Raw genomic sequence first — 20,443 nt, 5'->3', positions numbered from 1 at the left:
ACAATGGAAGCAAGGACATCAGGAAGGGGTCACATTGCTCGTGGGCCAAAACCTTGTGTGCCATGGATCCCTCTCCTGCCCATGTAACCTTCCTGTGGGGTAGGTCTTCCATTTCACAGATGAAGCAAGTAAGTGACAGGAGGCTGAACGATTTGTCCCAGACCACCCAGCTGGTAGGAGAAATATTACCAAAGTCTTTACATTATCGTTTTATTGTATTGATTTTTTTTCTCCCCACTGCCTCAGTAATTTTGTTAATCAGAAAGCTCCCTGTGGGCACCAGATCTTATTGCAAATCAGCTTGGACCAAGTGAAAGGATCTGGGTTTGGAGTGAGACAATTTCAGGTGTCTACAACCTGGGTCACCTGTACTACTGAGGCACTCAGAGCCATCTCAGTCAAGGTCAGCTAAAGAAGTAGAGTCCAGATTGTGTGGGCATGGGGTAGGGTCTTCCAGCCAGGAGGAAGGGGTCAGAGGAATGGAGACAGGTAGGTTACTTATCCTCTATATGCCTCAATTTCCTAGAAATCACAGATGATATGTGTAAAATGACTTAAAAGTTGCTTCACACAAAAATGCATCCTATTTTTATCACATGTGTTTGTAACAATGAGGTGGCCACTCCAAGTTCATGTTGTGAGCACAAAGCAAATCTGGCTCTTTATTCCAGGTTCAAACTGTGGGGCATAGCAAAGAGGTCTGGGTCTTCACTCCAGGTTCACACTGTGAGGACATAGCAGGTCTGAGCCTTCACTCCACATTCACATAACTGATCTGGGTCATCTCTCCAAGTTCACATCATGAGGATATAGCAGGTCTGGGCCTTCACCCCAAGTTCATATTGTGAAAACAGCAGACCTGGGTTTTCAGCCTGGGTCTTCTGAATGAAAGCAAAATGCATTTGTCTCTATATTCCAGCTTAAGGGATTGCTTACCATATGTTAACATAAATATCTTTCTTAACACATTGAATTAAAAAAAGAATCAGAGCTGGTTCCCTAAGAAAGTGAGGTGAATTGAACAAAGGCAACTGAGAAAGCAGTGTCAAAAGCAGTTTCTCTGTTGCCAAAAGTAATTAGGCATCAGTGACCCACAGAATATGAACTCCATGGGGGCAGAGATATTTCGTCGGTTATGTTCACTAATGAATCCTGCTCCTTGGAACCATACCTGGCACAATGTAGGTACTCAGGAAACGTTCATTGAAAAGCTCTGCAAATGGACAAATGTTTTCATTGAAACCCGCTTTTAGTCATTTTCTTTAAGGATGCAATTAAAGCTAAGCAAAGATTTAGTTATACTCATTTTTATAAAGAACTGTTTATAAAGCAAAAAATGTTGGCAGCGGCATAAATGCACATCAATAGGGAGTGGCTTAGATAAACGATTGCAGCTCTGAGATGGTGTACAGGAGGGCAAAGGACTGCAACGCGGTCCATGTCCTCATCTCCAGATCCTGGGACCTTACTGGTGTGATTAAGGTTAAGGACCTTGACTGTGGGATATCATCCTGTATTATTCAGGTGGACCCAATCGAGTCATATACTAGTACATCCTGAAAAGGGGAGAACTTTCCCGGCCATAATTAGAGAAAGAAAGAGGATGAAGATGGAGACCAGGTCATAGGGTTGCTACCTTGAAGATGGAGGAAGAGGCATTGAGCCAAGGAATGCAGTGGCCTCTGGGAGCTGGAAAAGGCAAGGGAACAGAGTCTTTCCTAGAGCTTCTAGATGGACTGCGGCCTTGCTGACACGCTGACTTTGACCCAGTGAGACCCATGTCAGAGGTCGGACCCACAGGACTGTGAGATAATGCCTGCATCTTGGCTCAAGTCATTTGTTAGAGCAGTGGCAGGAAACTCCTACAGTATTCCTATAGAGCAGGGGCCTCAACTCCAATGCTCACAGCAGCCAGGCGGCCACAGGGAAGTGCCAGTGAGGTCTCATATAAAATAACAAGTGGCCAGCTTTTTAAATTGACCCAAAACCTACAACCTACTGTCTGTTACCTCAGCTGTTTCACTGGGGGTACCCTGAGTCACCGACCTCTAACCTCTGTTGCAGTGGAAAATGTACTGACATGAATAAGAGCTCAAAATACATTTTTTATAGAAAAATAGCTTTTCTTAAAATAGCAGATACAGTAGGATTTTTTTTTTTTTTTTGGTAATTTCATTTCCATAGGATCTGGAAGGATATGATCTGATGACAGTAGTCATCTGGGAGGATAAGATAATGTGAATTTTAATGTGTTTTTGCTTCTCTGTGTATCCTAGTTTCTCACATGGACACACAGTGATTTTGGAAACACACTACAAATTAAGTGAGAGAGGAGAAGAGATTTGCCCCCAGTTGGAGGGGAGGCAGAGAAACCCCCTTGTGAAACCCAACGTGAGCTAAATTCCCTCCTCTCCTGGGTGTTGGTGTCGATTGCCTGTGATGTCCCTTCAGCCAGGCCTCATTCATTCCTCTGTGGGGCCAATTCAGTTAGGAGTGCGCTGACCCCACAGCAAAGGCAGCGCCTACGGGCTGCTTCCCTGGGGAGGCATCCACATCACAGCTATGAAACAGGGCTGTGCAAAACGCATAAATCCCCCCTCCTTTTTAAATGAACAATCCTGCAGAGTGGAGATGCAATACATAATGCCAGGTAAGGCAGCCATCTCAGGGGGCTGAAAACAACCGAATTGAAAACGAGGAGCTGAAAGGTCCCCTGGAGGTGACTCCCTGCTCCCTGCTCTGCCCTTGCCCACTTGCTGGGCTTTTTGGGGAAGTGAGAACTACCCTGCCTATAGAGGCAGCTTCCCATAGTGTGGAGGATGTGGGGTCTGCAGGCACACAGACCCAGAGTGGAACCCCAGCTCCACCCTTACCCAGTGGGTGACCTCGGGTACGTGCAGGTCTTGGTAACCTGACATTTCTTTACTGTTAAAAGGTATGTGGTCTCTACACCCAAGTTCATTGTGCGGACTCAACACAGAGGAAGCATTTAGTATAGCTGGTACATCATGAGGATACAGCATGACATCCTTTTAAATTATGAGCCATGCTTGTTATTGTCATTGTTGTCTTACAGGTTTTAACCTCTCTTGGGGTGACATCCTAGGAAAGTCACCCCTTCTCCCAGCTTCTCAGGGTGGCTTGTTTCATGGGAAAATGATGTTAATTTATGTATGTCACCTGCCCAATGCCAAAAGGATACAGAGGCAGCTTCTAGAATTCGTCTAGTGCATGAGAATATTGCTAATGAGGAAACCATGGTGAAGGAAATGTTCTGATAGGAAAATGTCTGAGTTGTGGAGTCATGACCAAATGGTTAGTTCCCAAAAGCTGAGCCACTGGTGGTTACTTCTCAAGTTCTTGCTGCAAACTTGGCTCTGACTTTCTCAGGGAATTGGGGGCAAAGACAAGTGGGAGACAATATGCTAAGGGACGGCAGAGGTGTGGGCTTCTTCGTCTTGGTAGCGAAAGGAATTCCTCTTCTCATGCACCTTATGGATGGGCCCCTGACTTGATGAGCAACACCCTGGACAACTCGATAACAAATGAAACACCATGTCTTTTAAAATGACCTCTTAGGATAACTGTAGTTCTATGTCTTGCATCTATGGGCCACGATCATGAGATGGGGACACAGCTCTCCACGAGCTGGCTGGTCCTGAAACACAGGCTAGATCATCACAGGCAACAGCTGGTTCTGCACCTCAGGGGGCATGTCCCCTCCAACACCGTGGAGGACAGTGCTTGAAGTCAAACACAGAGGCAAAGTCATACCTCAGCCACGAGATGGTTTTGTGACCCGCCCCAGTCACAGAACAGTCACAGGACATTTTGAGCTTCTATTTCCTCATCCTCGAACCAGAGGGGCAAATACTCTGAAGTCATTTCCACTCGAGGGTCAGTGTAAAGAACACATCTAATTTTTAAAGTAAGTGCAGAGATATATAATAGTTGTTTAATAAAACACAGATCCCTCTTCCTGTACACTTCCTCCTGTCACTAAAAAGTAAAATGGAAGTCACTAAACATACGCAGGAAACTACTTGACATTCTTGGGAAATGCCAAGTGAGATCATAAAGGTGAAACCCAACTGTAGGAAGCAGTGTTCTCATGATCCGGGTCCTCCGCTCTATACCTGCTTCCTCCTCTGTGCAGAGAACGGATTACCCGTGGGGGGCGTGGGGCAGACCTGGCGCTCAGCCTGTGCACAGCCGTGGCAGGGACTGTCCCTGTCACCACCTCCTCCTCACCCACCTCGGCTTTGACACAAAAGGGACCCTCCAAGTCCGTTAGGAGAGCCCACCACTGGACTGATAAAAATATCTCGTGCCCTTTTTTTAAAAAAATATATATATTTTTATTGATTTCAGAGAGAAATGGAGTGGGAGGGGGAGATAGAAACATCAATGATGAGAGAGAATTATTGATTGGCTACCTCCTGCACGCCCCACACTGGGGACAGAGCCCCAGTGCAACCTGGGCATGTGCCCTTGACCAGGAATCGAACCTTGATCTCCTGGTTCATAGGTCGATGCTCAACCACTAAGCCAGGCCGGCCAGGCTCTCTTGCCCTTTTGAGTAAAGGTTAAAGAAATAAGTGTTGACCACTCCTCAATTGTTGCCTGACATCCTTGGGAAAACCTCCCTTGGAATTTTATGAAGTGCAAGATTAAGCAGACTTCTGGCGTGCCCACCTTGCACCGGAAACGATGCAGGATTGAAAATAATGGGATGTCAGAAATGCACAGAGTCAGCAAATGCTGAATAAATTATTCAGCTCCACAGCATCGCCTGGCTCCGCAAATGGCAGGGATGCTCTGGTGATGGTGCAGGCGCTTTGGTTAATGTATTCAAGAGAACTTCCTGGTTCTGAGCACTGAGTGCTGGGAAGCTAAATGGGCCATTGGGATTGTTTATTGAGCAGGGAGGCAGCACAGACTCCCCCAGCTCTGCAATGAGACCCTACGAATCAACCAACCATCCCTGCCACCAGCACAGAGTGCTTCTCAGATGCAACATTGCGCACTGGTGAGAAACGCTGCACCCGCGCCTTGGCTTCTTCCAGCAAACCACTGAGGCCAGTGACCTGCCAGGCATTATCTCGGGTCTGGGGATGCAGACACTAGTGAGGGTCATCTCTGCCAAAGAGGATGAGGCTGGTAGCTTCCAGAAGGGAACCTGCCTGGCAGATCATGTCAGTCCACAGCCCATCCTCTGCTCTAATCTCCATGTCCTTCTTCAGGGGTTGGGGGCGGGGAGCAGGTGGCCACATGACCCTTTCTACGTTCCTTCATCATTTCCCTCGTGAATGTAAGCTCCATGACCTCAGGGGCTTGGTGTTTCCATCAACATCCCACCGGAAAGCGTCTCCCAGGCTCTGAGCCATCCCCATCCAGTATGCACATCCCCTAACAATATTGTGGTCGTGGGACTGTGGAGCCTCAGACAGGACAAATGCTAAAGACGACACAGGGACTCAGACTGGGCGTGTGTGTGGTGGTGGTAGTGGTGGTGATGGGGACAACACAACTCCCTGAGTTGGAAGCTGTTTCCAGCATTCTTGTTTATTTATTTATTTAGAGAGAAGGGACAGGGAGAGACAGAGAAACATCCATAGGAGAGAGAAACATCGATTGTCTGCCTCCTGTATGTCCCCAAGCCAAAACCCAGGCATGTGCCCTGACGGGGAATTGAACCTGCAACCTTTCTGTGGATGGAAGGACACCCAAACAACTGATCCCCACCGGCCAGGGTGAGCTGTTCTTGTTTTTAAGAGAAAAAGCTGCCAAGGCTTCCAGCAGGGACTTCAGACTCAGCTCTGAACAAAGAAAGTATACTTTCCTCTTGGCCCCCAGAGCATGGCACCGCCATCATCAGGCGGAGGAAGTCGAGAAGCTGTGAATGAGCCTTAACCCCTTCCATCTCCCTCAACCCCACTCGGCCCCCAGATCCTGCTGATTCTGTACCTGAATGTCTCTTACACCTGGTGTGCCTGCTCTGTTTCCATTGACGTGGTCCAAGCTGTTGTCACTTGTCAACAGGAGCATGGCAAACGCTTCCAAACTTCCCTTCCCCCTTCCAGCCTCTCTTCCTTCAAGCCATTCCCGAATGCCTATGTTTAAAAGCACAAATCTAACCCTGTGTCTCCCCCTTCCCCTTCCTGAGTCCTCTTGTGGCTCCTCTAATTCTCAGGACAATAGACCATGTCACCTGGAAAACAAAGGCCTGGGCACTGTAACATGTTCTGCCTCCTTCTGATGGCTGCCAGGCTTTATCCCTGTCCCCACTGCCACCTGGTGTGCCCAATATTAGAGTCACTTGGACTTGGTTCTGGTTCCCAAACATGGCCAAATGGCCCACCCTGCCAAGCCTTTGCTTAACACTCTCTCCATTTGAAATGCTTTCCAGCACATGTCCACCCAGAGAGCACCCAATGTCTGGGGTCATTGGTGGGGACCCAAAGCCAGTCGTCTTAAGTTTCCCACGTCCACCACCAATGGGTTATATGACCTTGGGCAGCTCAATTTACCCTTTGTGCCTCGGCCTCTCCATTTGTAAAAAGGAGATATGAGTTTTCTAGTTCATAGGATTCCTGAGGGAACGTAAGGAGTTAAAAAGTGTGTGGTGGTGGTAGTGGTGGTGATGGGGACAACACAACTCCCTGAGTTGGAAGCTGTTTCCAGCATTCTTGTTTATTTATTTATTTAGAGAGAAGGGACAGGGAGAGACAGAGAAACATCCATAGGAGAGAGAAACTCATTTAAAGCATTTAGAAAAATGGTGAAGGGAAAGAACTGTTAATTATCAAGGGAGGTCCAAGTGTAGTCCCTGGACGGGCAGCATCAGATTGCCTGGGAACTTGTTAGGATTGAGAATTCTCCAGGCCCACCTTCGGCTTCCTAACTCAGACACTCTGCAGACCACCCCCAGCTATGTTTGAGCAAGACCTGCAGGTAGTTGTGATTGCACCATGTTGGCTGCTAGTATTAACACCAGCATCCATATCAGTGTGATATCAGTATCATTATCAGTATTAGTATTAGCATTGCTGTGAATGTTGTTGTCTATGTTGCAGACATTCTCTGGGGTAGATTCCTATTAGTTAAGCCACTGGCTTGTGGATTGTGGTACAAATGCATGTTTAAATCAGCAGGTCAATGCCCAGTTATATACCAAAGTGGCTGCAAAAAGTATATTCCCACTCACTGTTGTGTAAGACCTTCTGCTGGTCCTCACTCTCATCCACACTCCATAATAAAAGCCTTTCTAAATGTAGCCAGCCTGGTAAGTGTAAAATGACATAACTTTGTGTTTTTAATTTATATTTATCTGGTGAATTATGACATTAAGGATCTTTTAATATATGTTTTTGACCTCTCCTATTTCCTTATCTGGAAGTTTCTTTTTATTAACATTGCAATTGTTTTTGTTTTGGACATTTTTCCTTATTTATTTACATATCAGATTCATATTTTAAAATTTGAATTATACATGTAAATAAATTTCTTAGAATAGTGCATATATCTATATATATATAAAGCCAGTGACCAGAATGCCATAATGACCAGAATGACTGGTCTCTATGACACTCACTGTGGCCAGCGAATCAGCCCAATCAGGGGGTGGGACCGGCTGGCCAACCTCCCACAGCCCCTCCCCCAGCTGGCTCCTTCCCTGATCCCCCTCCCCACCCCAATAGGGGGTGGGGCTGGCCTGCCAACCTCTTGCTGCCTCTCCCCTCCAGCTGGCCACAGCCTCTGCCCCCAGCCAGTCCCACCTCCCAGTAAGCCCCCACCACCCAACAAGGCACCTACCACACAGGTCACTCTACCAATTCTAGGAGACATAGCAGCTCTACTTAATACATAGAAACAAACACAGGGATGCAGCAAAAACTCAGAGACAAAGAAACATGTCACAAATGAAAGAAGAAAAGACATCTCCAGAAAAAGATCTAAATTAAATGGAAGCAAGCAAACTACTAGATACAAAGTTCAAAACAATGCTTATAAGGTTGCTCAAGGATCTTAATGAAGGCTTTAAGGGACTTAGTGAGAATTTTAAGGATCTTAGTGAGCATTTCAAGAACCTTAGTGAGAACATCAAAGACATGAAAAAGGACCAGTCAGAAATACTAACTGAACTAGAATAATTTTCAGGGATTCAACAGTAGAGTAGAGGATTCTAAGAATCAAATCAATGATTTGGAATAGGAGAAATTAAAAAACTCCCAATCAGAAGACCAAAAAGAAAATGTAAAGGTATTAAAATACTGTGGGACAACTTCAAATGTACCAACATTCACATTAGTAAGAAGGAAAAAAAAGATAAAAAATATGAAGAATAAAATGGCAATAAATACATATCTATCAAAAATTGAATCTGAAAATTAAAATAAATGAACAAGGAATCTAATGAACAAAATAAACTTATGAATAAAACAGAACCAGAGGCATGGAAACATGAAACAGACTGACAAATCTTAGAGGGAAGTGGGGAAGGGAGGTGGGAAGAGATTAACCAAGGCACTTAGGTGCATATATGCATTACCTATGGACATAGACAATAGGGTGGTGAAGGCCTAGGGTGAGGGAAAACTGAGTGAAAGGGGACAATTGGGGAAAAAGGGGGGGCATCTGTAATACTCTCAACAATATTTATTTAAAAAGAGAAAACCATTTCTAGCAGTGGGCCCCCGCGATGTGAACTCTGGCTCAGTTCACATAATCGCTCGTGGACACCAGGCTGCTGTTGGAGACCACCTTGCACTGCCTCGCTTAGCTCTCAAGTTTTCACTGCATGGGATTCTGGCACTTGCCAACAACAGCTATTCATTGCGCTTTGCATTTCACCTCTTTCCCAAAGCACATTGTACTTCACGCTTCTCCTATTGTTCTGCTAGCTCGGCAATGTATTTTACCTGGCAGGCTTCATCCTAATAGTATTATATTCAATTTTAATCCTACTTCGTCTTGCACATGGATGCATATGACAGGCACCATGTGAAAGTGAAAGTTTTCTGTTACACCAGATGAGAATGACTGTCCCAGATCTCCCCACTAATTCAACAGAAGCCCTCCACGAGTGACTCTTGGCCAATTGCAGCATGCTAAGACTCACCTGCCTCAGGCAGAAGCAGACAGAATCGTCTCATAAGCTCTTGGGAGACACAGGTTACCTTTTAGAGCCCCACAGTTTTCTGTAATGCTTCTCAATTCCACACGGTCTTCCTGAGGGCCATGGGGACATTGACATGCTTCAGTTACTCCTCCTAATGAAAGTATTAAAGGCTCTCTCTGGTTTCCTCTCGGGCTATTATCTCCTATATCTATTCTGGATTCTCAATCTCTTAACCCAATTTATAATCACAAGCTAGTGCAACTTGCAATGACAGGCTTCATTTAAAATGAGCAGCACAGATTTTTTAAAAAAATTATTACTTGTCATCAACAGCATCATTATCATTAATGGATACTATTTACTAAATGTCCTCTGTTGGTCAGTGACTCTGGAGTTTTTTTTCTAAGCATTCATTATCTCATAATTATTCTTTTCTTACAAATGAGGAGCCTGAGACTCCGAATAGTTCTGACTTGCTCAAGAGCCCATCACCAATTAGAGATGAAGCTGAGGCTCAAGCCTGACTCGCTGCCCAGTGCTCTTCCTGTTCTCCAGCTAGCAAAAGGGGACATGATGTACCCTCATGCATGATTATCAACCTCATAAAACTCACTTCTGATTGTTCTACTTTTTAAAGTCACCTCACGACCCATCTTTTCTAAATTTTCTCAGAGGAAGTCTCTCAGCTAATGATTTTGTTCTTCCTTCTGGTTCCTTGCAAATGATAGCTGATGCCTGCGAATCACCCCATCCTGCCTGCAGACAATGCTCCCATTGCAAATGCCATCTTTTATGGCCATGGAAGGGTTCCCAAGCTAATCAAACAGCCTTCCTAGAGTAAGGATTTTGCTGGAGCAATGGAAACCAAGCAAATGAAAACATGCCACCATCAGCCTGAGTTTAATGGGCACATTGGCTTATTGGAAGCTACCAGGAAATATTGAAACCATTTGCATCACGAGAGTCCTGACATGAGCTCATCTTCAGCACTTGATGTGGTAACTGGGCGTTAGTGAGAAACGGACGCTCATGGTCCTTTTTGGTTTTGCTGCGAAGGCAGGTGTTCCCACTGCTCTCCTTACACACCTGCATCTGCAGGGCCTATCGGTGCAATTGGTGGCTCCTCTGCCTTGCACTTTCATACACCATGAGCTCCTTTAAGAATGAAACCTCAGTATCTACTTCTCCAGTCTCTCGGCAGAGCCTGGGCTGCAGCAGTCACTCCAGAAACACTTCTTAAATGAATGCGTGTGTCAACTAGTAAATTTATCAACTCACAAATGCACAGGTACATAGACATTTAGAATAGAATCTTCCTTTCGACAAAAGAAAAATAACAACTACTAGCATGTATAATGCCTATTATCAGCCGCTGTTCTATTAATCCCATGCCACTTAGTGCTCCTCCCTGGCTTATGATGTTGGTACTATTATGAATCCGGTTTTATAAATGAGCACCCGAAATTCAGTGAGGTCATACTTCTTGCCTAAGGTCACAAGGACTAGTGTCCGGGAGGGTTTGGAAGGCAGAGCCTGAGCTATTTGCTCCCGTGCCAGATGGCCCAATGAGTCCTTATTCCCATGGCAACGGAGGTTTGAGCAAGGGAAGAAGGAGCCCAGTGTCCTAGGAGAGTAAAGTAGCTGACTTTGCACTGTCAGGTGCATCATGTCATCTTTTCCTTCGCTAGCAAAGTTCGGCTAAGAAAAGCCAAAGACTAGACAGGAGCTCAGATTCCCTGCCTTAAAGTCCATTAATTTTTTCCCCCAAATTAAGCCTCATCAGGTTATGGTCAAAGTGAGAGAAGACAGGGAATAAATGAGGGGAATCAATATTCATTTAATATCACACTGAGCATCTGGAATACCTCTGGGATTTTTTCCTTTTTATTAAACTCTCATGATAACCCTGCAACACACATGCCATTCCTTTTAACCGCAGCCACTGGTAAGGTTTAAAGAGGTCAGGGAATGGGCTTAATGTCACACAGAAAACAGGTGTAGAGCAAGCATTCAATGCAAGTCTGCGACTCCAAAATCCATACATTTTGCAAGACATCATGCTTTTATTTTATTTTTTTCAAAATGAAGCTTAAAATTGGCTTTTTATTAAGGTGGGCATGTGAGTGAAAAGCAACTAGCAGAGCCAAGCCAGAAACAAACAGTAAAAATAAACCCTTGGTGAGCTTATTTGGCTCACACTGCAGGATGAGTCACCACAAAAGATACAGGCAGGCACAGGAAGAGAAGCTGACCTGGACCTGTGATGCCCACCCCCCACTGCCACCACCCCTGGCCTCAGGCCCTGGGGGCCCTCCTGGGGTTCCTCCTTTGGAGATCAGCTTTCTGCACTCTGTACAATCACAGGGAGGGCACCTGCCTCTGAAAGCGTTTCTTTCTTTTCATATTTTTTTATAAGCCCTTGTTACATGGTTCAGTTATTTCGAGTTTGCTGATGGCTTTGGGACCAAAATAGGCTATTCTGAAAGACACAGCGAGAGCAGTAACTAACTAGGGCGCCTGGCTGACAGTAAAATTCTGACAGGCCTCTGGGTCTGAATGTCACCTTCAACGTTCCTCTTCTTGATCAGAGTTCAGAGTACAAATGACTTTCTTTTTCTGAGGCTTGCATATGGTTCCTTCATTAAGAATCAAACATATAGTAAATATCACCTACTAATTTAAATGGAGGGTGATATTCTTTCTGTCATATCCATAATACATGACCTTGTTCAGATGCTTCAATGTCCCTGTGTCTTAGTGCCTCACCTGTGAATGACAGGAGGTCAGAGGGGTGGTTCTGGGCAGTAATGAGCTACTACCCAGCAGAGCTCATGGTCCTAAGTTGGCACTTATCAGTGACGTTCCGTTCCTTTGCATGTTATATTATCTTATGGATGAGTCCCAATTGTAGATCCAATAAATCCTAAAAAGCACTTCTTATTGGTGACTTTCATAGAAGAACACTCACATTGCAAATGCCATCTTTTATTTGTCTGTTTGGTAAGGTTTGTCCTATTAGGTAAAAATGAATTACTGAGCAACTAAAATTAATGAAAACGGAACTCTCAAAATTAATTGGCTCATAATTTAAAGCAAAGTGGAATCTCTGTCCTTGCATTTTGCTTTTAGATTCCAAAGAAGCAGTAATGATAATTGTGATCATATGATTGATAATAATAATGATAATAGATAATAGCAATGAAAGGGAAAATAAACATTATTGGGAATACACCACATGTTGACCCTGTTTTAGTCATCTATATGTGCTAATTTCAAAAAAGTTCGCAAATTAAGTGTTTTAGGCTGATGGCAATTTTCAGTTTTTCTCAAAGGGTCTTTGAAATAAGATAGAAATAAACTAAGTCAAAACAAGAGTAGGAAACAGTAATTTTTAAGCTGAACCAAATTAACAGTAGATAAATTAGTGAAATAATAATCATAATGATAATGACAGTAAACACCATGGACAATAGCATGCATTGTTGATCTTGCACCAGGCACTGGGTTAAGTGGTTTACATAAATAGTACTATTTAAAAGTTATGTCCACTACACAGAGGGTGGACATGGTTGTGGAAGGAGACACTAAGTGTGGGATCCATGAATTTGAGGCTGTGGACTCTAAGGCCAGAAAGTGATCATTCTTTGTGCTCACCAAGCAACAATGGGATCCTAACTCAGCCTCCCTACTCTCTGACTTTGGGTTCTCTTCAAAACAGAACCTGAACAAGGATTTGGGTGTATACTGTATCTTTGGGAAGTGATCCAGTATTTAGGAGCAAGGGAATGTTGACAGTGAGTGAGACAATGAAAGGGAAAAAAATGGAGTGTGCATATTGAACTGGTTACCAGAATCAAATCTGGGCTTTGGTTGTACTATGGCCACATAGAGTCCTCTGAGCACTATCTCTCCAAGGATGGGAGTCTGTAACATGTATCTATCAACCCTCATGCCCCTGTGGTTGAAGGACCCCATAGGATACTTCCCGGCATGTGGGCTGTTATGGCATCAGAAAAAAAAAACCCTGAGGCAAGAAAGCAAGAGATGCTGAAACTGCTACTTGAGGTATGTCCAGGTCAGCATGATGATGTTCTTTTGCAAATTATATCATCTTATGGAGGAGTTGCAAGTGTAGATCCAATAAATCCTAGAAAGCATCTCTTATTGGTGACTTTCATAGAAGAATGCCAAAGCCATCCTCCAGGGCTGCATGAAAGGAAAAGAGATGGGACAGAGGCATCTGCTACCTCTTACAAGCTCAGCTCTGATCATGCCCACATGAAGTCCATCTGTCCCCGATTTTTCAAGGAGGTGGCCAGAAATATTCTCTAAAAATAATTCTCTTTTAAAATGTCCTAAGGATCAGTGAAACAAGCCACTGTATCACACTACTGCAGGTACCCCTGAGACTGTGACTGAGATCCATCTCCCTTTTCCATCATCCAATTTATATTTTCCTCACCCTCAGCCAGAAGCACTTCAGAAACTCTAAGGTACTTGCATGTTGTAAGGATCCAGACTATGATCCCCATCAGACCTTCCCTTATTGGGAAAGTTTACCTCAACTGACTGGTCCCTATCATCACAGGCACAGAAGTACCAAAATATGGCTCTGAATCCTGAGGGAATCTCCCTATTTCCATTATATAGCAGCAACTTCACTTCCCCATGAATATTGGCTCAGTTACCTAAACCAGTCTGATAACCCTTGGTTCTGATTGTCCACTGGAATGAAGAGTCCAAAGTGAGCAGATGGCAGTCATAGCTGCATGATTGGGCACATCCTTATTGTGATCCCTGGTTGTGACAGGAAACACAGTGTTGGCAAATAAGTCACTGGGAGTCATGAAAGGGGTCAGTCCTACATTCATCCACAGATTCCTGAACCTGTGAATTCCATTTATTAAGGACAAATTACCATACATCATGCATCAATCATTGTGTCCAAGCAGGTACATATCCCAAAGAAGATCACTCCAAAATGCAAGGAATTGTCCTCAAATGGTGTTTTAGCTTAGCCTTTCATAGCTCTTCCCAACTTAGATGAAGATTGGTAGGATCAGTGGATCCCTTCTATGTGTATCTATGGTTACACTGTCTTTTCAATGAACTTTATCCCTTGGTCTGAGCCAATATAATGCAGGGTCCCATGTTTATTAGTCTACACACTTGAAAATTGCTTCTGGAAGAGATATTGAAGTTGAAGAAGGCGAATTTACATATCTATTTACTGTTTCAATAATGACAAATTTCAGTCCTGCCAATCACTGGCCTCACAATAACCAAGTTACCAAATGACATGCTGGGCTCAAGGGAAAGAATCATATTGAGGATTTGGAGTCCACCTCTACTGCTAAACATCTGACCATATGGCAGCAGAAGAGACTTGTTTTAAGTTTGGTGAGAATACAGGCTACTGGGCTCACTGCACAGCCTGAATCCCTGCCATCATGGTTATGCCAATTGTGGGCTCTTTGTCCAAGTATGGGGTGGCTGGGGACACAGGGACTGGTTGAATCATCATGCGTACCTGGTTATTCAGTGAGTGTGATTTGGTTATTTGCTTGCGGGCATTAGTATGAGACACAATCAATCATGCACTTCCATGTGCCATTGACATGTCTCCTCAGCACCCCTTGTCTCTGATTTTCTTTTTTAAAAAATGTATCTTTACTATTGAAAGTATTACAGATGTCCCCCTTTTTTTTTGCCCCACTGACCCCCTTCAGCCCGCACCTGCCCTCCACCAGGTCTTCACTGCACTATTGTCTGGGTCCATGAGTTATGTGCATATGCATATAAATTCTTTGTTTGATCTCTACTCCCTTTCTCCCTTTGCTCTGAGATTCATCAATTTTTGCCTTCCAGGTTCCTACCAGCTAGCTAAGCCATTTTTTACTATTCAGAAATCCATTTTAATCCTATAGCTGAGAGGCTTCTGCTACCATGGCCATCATTTGCCATGCTCTATGCCTATCATGTGCTCCCTCCCATTCTTACATAACCAAATAGTAAGCACACTGTCTTCTTTTCAATTTTTAACAATGATGATGACAGGGAACCTTTTTTTATTTTCATTTTTGACACTGAGTAACAAACTCCTATTTCTATTTTGGGGTGAGTTTGCCACTGGGAATTGTATCGGTGGGAGGTGATTTCCCTCCTCTTACTATGGAAGTTGAGGCAAAGCAAGATTTCTATAGCACACCACCAGCAGCATAACCCAGGCTCAACCAGTAAGATGGTTTTGCCCACGTTTTAATATTGAGTTATTGGTGCAAAGAGACATAGACTATGCAAACATTATTTTCTGTGGTTCATAAAATTGTCAGACTGCTCCACAGCAGTTGAAAAACCTGAACCAGAGGCAACTGTCCTGTAGGCCTGAACTTGACTATGGTTTCCGCTGCCAGGACCCTTTGGTTCCTGTCCATTTTTCAAGTCTTGTTCTCCTTTCTCCCTCAATTCTTTTAGTGAGTACATATCCTTATAATAATTACAAAGTTACTTCTCCTTGCGTTAGAGGCTTTCTATTATTCACCACCAAAAACCTTACTAAAAGAGTGTCCAACACAATTTTATTCACAGACAAATAAACCCACCAAATTGTGAAGAAGGATAAATACGAGTGAGTTATAGAAGCACACTTTAGTTGGGGGTGGAGGGAAGACTAGGTCTGAGTCAGAAAATGTCAATAATGATAATAAAATAGACATTATTAGTATTGGCTTATAGAAGTATATGGCTCTAAAATTTTTAATTCTTTAAATTCTAGATCTAGATGTCTATCTTTCTAATTGTGTGGTATGCTGGTTGATGTTTACAAACATTTCAGAAAAGAAAAAGCCCTATGCCGAAACCGGTTTGGCTCAGTGGATAGAGCGTCGGCCTGCGGACTGAAGGGTCCCAGGTTCGATTCTGGTCAGGGGCATGTGCCTTGGTTGCGGGCACGTCCCCGGTGCGGGGTGTGCAGGAGGCAGCTGATCGATGTTTCTCTCTCATCAATGTTTCTGGCTCTCTGTCCCTATCCCTTCCTCTCTGTGAGAAATCAATAAAATATATTTTTTTAAAAAGAAAAAGCCCTAATTTGTAGCATTTTGGCAATTTCCGTGTGTAAATATTTCCATGATGATCAATCTCAAGCTGTCAACTTGACATCACAGATGGAGGAGTTAGGAGTAGATGCCCCAATTGGCTCTCATAACCTTATAGGAGTGAACTCCAAACACCACCACCAATGACTTTGATGGAATCAGTTTCCTCTGATTCAGTGTCTATACCTTCAACACCAGGAATGAATAGGTGAGCTCTGGATTCCATCCCTGGAATAAAATAAATAATTTTAATTATGAGCACAATGTTGTGCAGAAGATAAATTAAGCATAGCACCATCCCTTTGATAAAAATATTTGCTAAAATTTGTGGATTCACGTCAACAGAATCAGCTGTAAATACTTTTGAATTGGTATATCATGACAAGAAATGGACTGATTAAATTTTCACTTTTAAATAGAAAAAATGAAATATGTTTCTACTTCATAAATTCCATTGACAGTTGTTGGAAGTATGTGGAAACCGTATTTTCAGTTGACGGTACCTGTGGTAGCACAGTGCCAGGAAGGAAGGCCAAGAATTGGGGTTGTCACACAAAGTGAAAAACTAGGAATGCAAGCTAAAAATTTTATGCCCTAACTCAGTCTCACACTCTGGAAAATATTTAAACCAATTGGGAGATTATCTAAATGAACTAAAATGAGTTTATTTCAATTTTGATTTGCACATTCTCACTAATAAAGTCATCTGTGGCGGCCCACCTACCCACACACTTCCCATATTTCTTCTAACAGAACTCCATTCTCCGAAATTGCAGGCAGCTCAGTGTTTGGGAAAGGTGGGAAAAGGACCCTCCAGAAAACTCAGGCTTTAGGATGAGCCATCTGAGATAAAAGTGCATCTTGACTAGTTTAAACCAATAGATGTAATTACCATTCCCACTGCCATTGATTAACTTGGGAATGGTACTAACATCTGGTTGCTGAGTTGTGAGGAGACTCTGTTGAAGGATTCTGGAAAAGTTTTCCTTACCTTTAGGAAAGATGAAGGAAAAGACCATAACTTTATAATTTCTGAGAGCTGTTTCCACATGCTGCTTGGAATTGTGCCGCCATTTTGGAACAGTGAGAGTTGCTGGGCTGAGGTGACAATCAATACACCATGGTGACAAGTAGAAAGGTGGAAAGAAGCAGGATTCTTGATGAGGTCACAGAGCCACTGCATTAGCTGATACTGGAACTGTCCTGCTCTGGGCCCTTTTGTTATGTAAAATAAGCCTTTCCTTTTCAGTCACTTCCAAGTTGTCTAATCCTCCACATGTACATATTTTAAACCTACTTTCAGTTATTCTTTCAATATTTGACAGGGTCTTTCTTTCAACATTTACTTAGTGTAATGAATAAGTGCAGCTGGACATTAGCGCTGTAAAGAAAATGAAGCATGGCGCTGGGCAGAGATGACTCAGTGGAGGGATGTCTCGCTTTGTCAGTATAGCCAAAGGTTTTCTAAAGGAGTTGGCATTGGAGCTGATATGTGAATGATGCGAAGCCATCAACTTGTAGAGATCTTGGTGAAAGTATTACAAGCAGAGGGAAAATGGCCAGAAAATTGCAAGGGCTTTTTGTGAGTAAGATTGGTATGTGCACAGGAGAGAAAGAAAGGGCAACTTAATGAATGTGGTTATACACTGAGTGGCCAGATTATTATGATCTCTGAATGCATAATAATCTGGCCACTGAGTGTATATACTATATAATAAAAGGCTAATATGAAAATTGTCCCTCGACCAGGAGTTTGACCAGCAGGCAGGCCAGCCAACTACCCATGTCCCCTCCCCCTGGCCAGGCTGGCCAGATCCCAACCATGCACAAATTCATGCACTGGGCCTCTAATATATATATATACTGAGTGACCAGATTATTATGCGTTCAGAGATCATAATAATCTGACCACTCAGTGTAAGTGGAAAGAAGTTGGTCCCACCTGAAACAGCCAAAATAAATGAACAGAATATATGAAAGAACTCTGCAAGACTTTGAAAAACAAGCAACAAAGGAGAATGGCCCTGAAAAAAGGAAACAAACAAGGTAACCCCCAGCTTAATTCCCTGAGGGATTTTCTAGGACCTGGTGTGGGGAGTGGGATGCAGACTAGAGCTCAGTGGACTCCGTGAATCCAGGAGACAGAGCTGAGAGTCCAGGGAGACCAAAGAACTAAGAATTTACTAGACAAAATACCAGAGAGGTGAGAACTGCACAGAAAGATAACTTGGGAGGTTTGCAGAGATTTCCCCTGAAATTTTCAGTTGAAGACTGATTAGCACATGCTTGTGAGGAAACTGCCAGAGGTCAGGGAAAGAATCACCCGAAAGAACTAGAGCCCAGTACTCCCCCAGTTTTGGGAATCGTGACTGTTCCTATCAGTCACACTGGAGCATCTGTAGATTCACAGGGCATAGAACCAAGTTGTACACACAGAGTTTTGCATCCATAGTTTTGCATCCATAACAAGGAATAACTGCATTGAACACTGCTCTGGACCTCAATGACACCAGACCTAAAGCGTTGAACTGTTTTCAAGCAACTCTTAACTGCCTCCCAGAAAAAGTCTCAAGGATATGTATAGGAATATAAAAATATCCTTTGTTCACCCTGGTAAAAGTCTCAGTATCCAGCATCCTAACTAAAAAGTACCAGGCATGCGAAGGGGCATGGCTTACGGTGTGAAGATAAATCACTGCATTGAAACGGACTCAAAATGGACACTGGTATTACAATTAGCAAATAAGAACATTGAAACAGTTATTATAACGGCTTCCTTATGTTTAAAAAGAAAAGTAGAGATGCAGAAGATACATAAAATACCAAAATCAGTTCCTAAAGAGGAAAATAAAATGTCAGTGCAAATACAATTAATGGGAATAAAAGCAAATTAAACATTACATGTTAACGATGAGTTCAATTGAATAAGCGGCAATAAGATGCTATAGAAATGAACCATAGAGAGAAAAATAGAATTAAAAATGAGCAAAAGCTTCAGTAAGCTGAGGGAAAACTTTTACTGGACTAATGTATGTAACACTGGAGTCTCCAAAAAGGAGGTATGTGCACATGTGGCTATGTGTGTTTTTATGTGTGGCTGTGTTTGTATGACTGTGATTGTGTTGCTGTGTGTGTATATGTGTGGCTGTGTGTGTGTGTGTGTGTGTGTGTGTGTATGACTGTGACTGTGTGGCTATGAGTGTGTGTGTGTGTGTGTGTGTGTGTGAGAGAGAGAGAGAGAGAGAGAGAGAGAGAGAGAGAGAGAGAGAGAGAGAGAGAATAATAGCCCCAAATTTCCTATTGTGATGAAAACTATAAACCCACAGATTTAATAAATGTAATGAAACCCAAACACAAGAATCATGAAGAAAACTATACCAAGGCACAGAATGAAATTTCTTAAAACCAGTGATAAAGTGAAATAATTTCAAAGCAGAGAAAAAAGACACATTGCATATAAAGAAACAAAGTTAAAAATAACAGCAGATTTCTCATTGAAAACAGTGTATGTAAGAAGGCAGTTGAAAAATGTCTTTAAAAGACTAAAAACACAAGCAAATAAACAAACCTCTCAACCTAGAATTCTGTACAATGCCAAAAAATAGCATAGCAGCCATGGGAGAATACTATTCTGTTTTTTTATTCTATACCTTATGTATTACAATACATTAAACATATAACTATAACATTTCTAAAAGAAAATAATAAATCTTCTTAAGTACAGTGTTAAAGTATAATTTTTAAAGGATAACTTGACAAACTAGAATAACCAAAAGTAAAAGCTTCTGCTCTTTCAAAGATACTTATAAAGGAATAAGAAGAGCCACAACGTGGGAAAAATATTTGCAAAGCATATATTACTGATAAATGATTTGCATATTAAATTTACAAAGAACTCTTAACACTCAATCATATGAAAACAAACAACCCAATTAAAAAAAGACAAACAGGCAAAATATTGAATATACACATTACCAAAGAAGACATATGGAAAGCCCATGAGCAGATATAAAGATATCATAATCACTGTCCCTAGGGAAATGCAAATTAAAACCACTATAAGAGTCTTTTACACCTTTAGAAATTTCTAAAATTAAAAGATTGATGCTCATAATTGTTGACAAGAAAGTGGAGCAACTAGAACTCTCACATACTCCGTTAGGAATGTAATATGGTTCAACCACTTTGGAAATAGTTTGCTTGGCAATTTCTTAAAAAGTTACTGGTA

The 20,443-nt window shown here is 42.7% G+C and overlaps 1 long non-coding RNA gene across 1 annotated transcript; it reads right to left on the bottom strand.

Annotated features, from left to right (window-relative positions):
• Positions 1-635: 635 nt before the first annotated feature.
• On the bottom strand, positions 636-17,304 carry LOC114234911 (uncharacterized). The gene is made up of 3 exons (XR_003621095.1): positions 17,207-17,304; positions 16,402-16,443; positions 636-881 (listed from the first exon to the last, which is right to left on the bottom strand). It is a non-coding gene; the product is annotated as an uncharacterized LOC114234911 (long non-coding RNA).
• Positions 17,305-20,443: the final 3,139 nt, after the last annotated feature.

This window comes from Eptesicus fuscus, chromosome 2, assembly GCF_027574615.1.
Source record: "Eptesicus fuscus isolate TK198812 chromosome 2, DD_ASM_mEF_20220401, whole genome shotgun sequence".
In the NCBI taxonomy this organism is placed as follows: Eukaryota; Metazoa; Chordata; class Mammalia; order Chiroptera; family Vespertilionidae; genus Eptesicus; species Eptesicus fuscus.
Note: the sequence above shows the minus strand (reverse complement) of the source record. Positions and strands in the feature narration are given on the sequence as shown.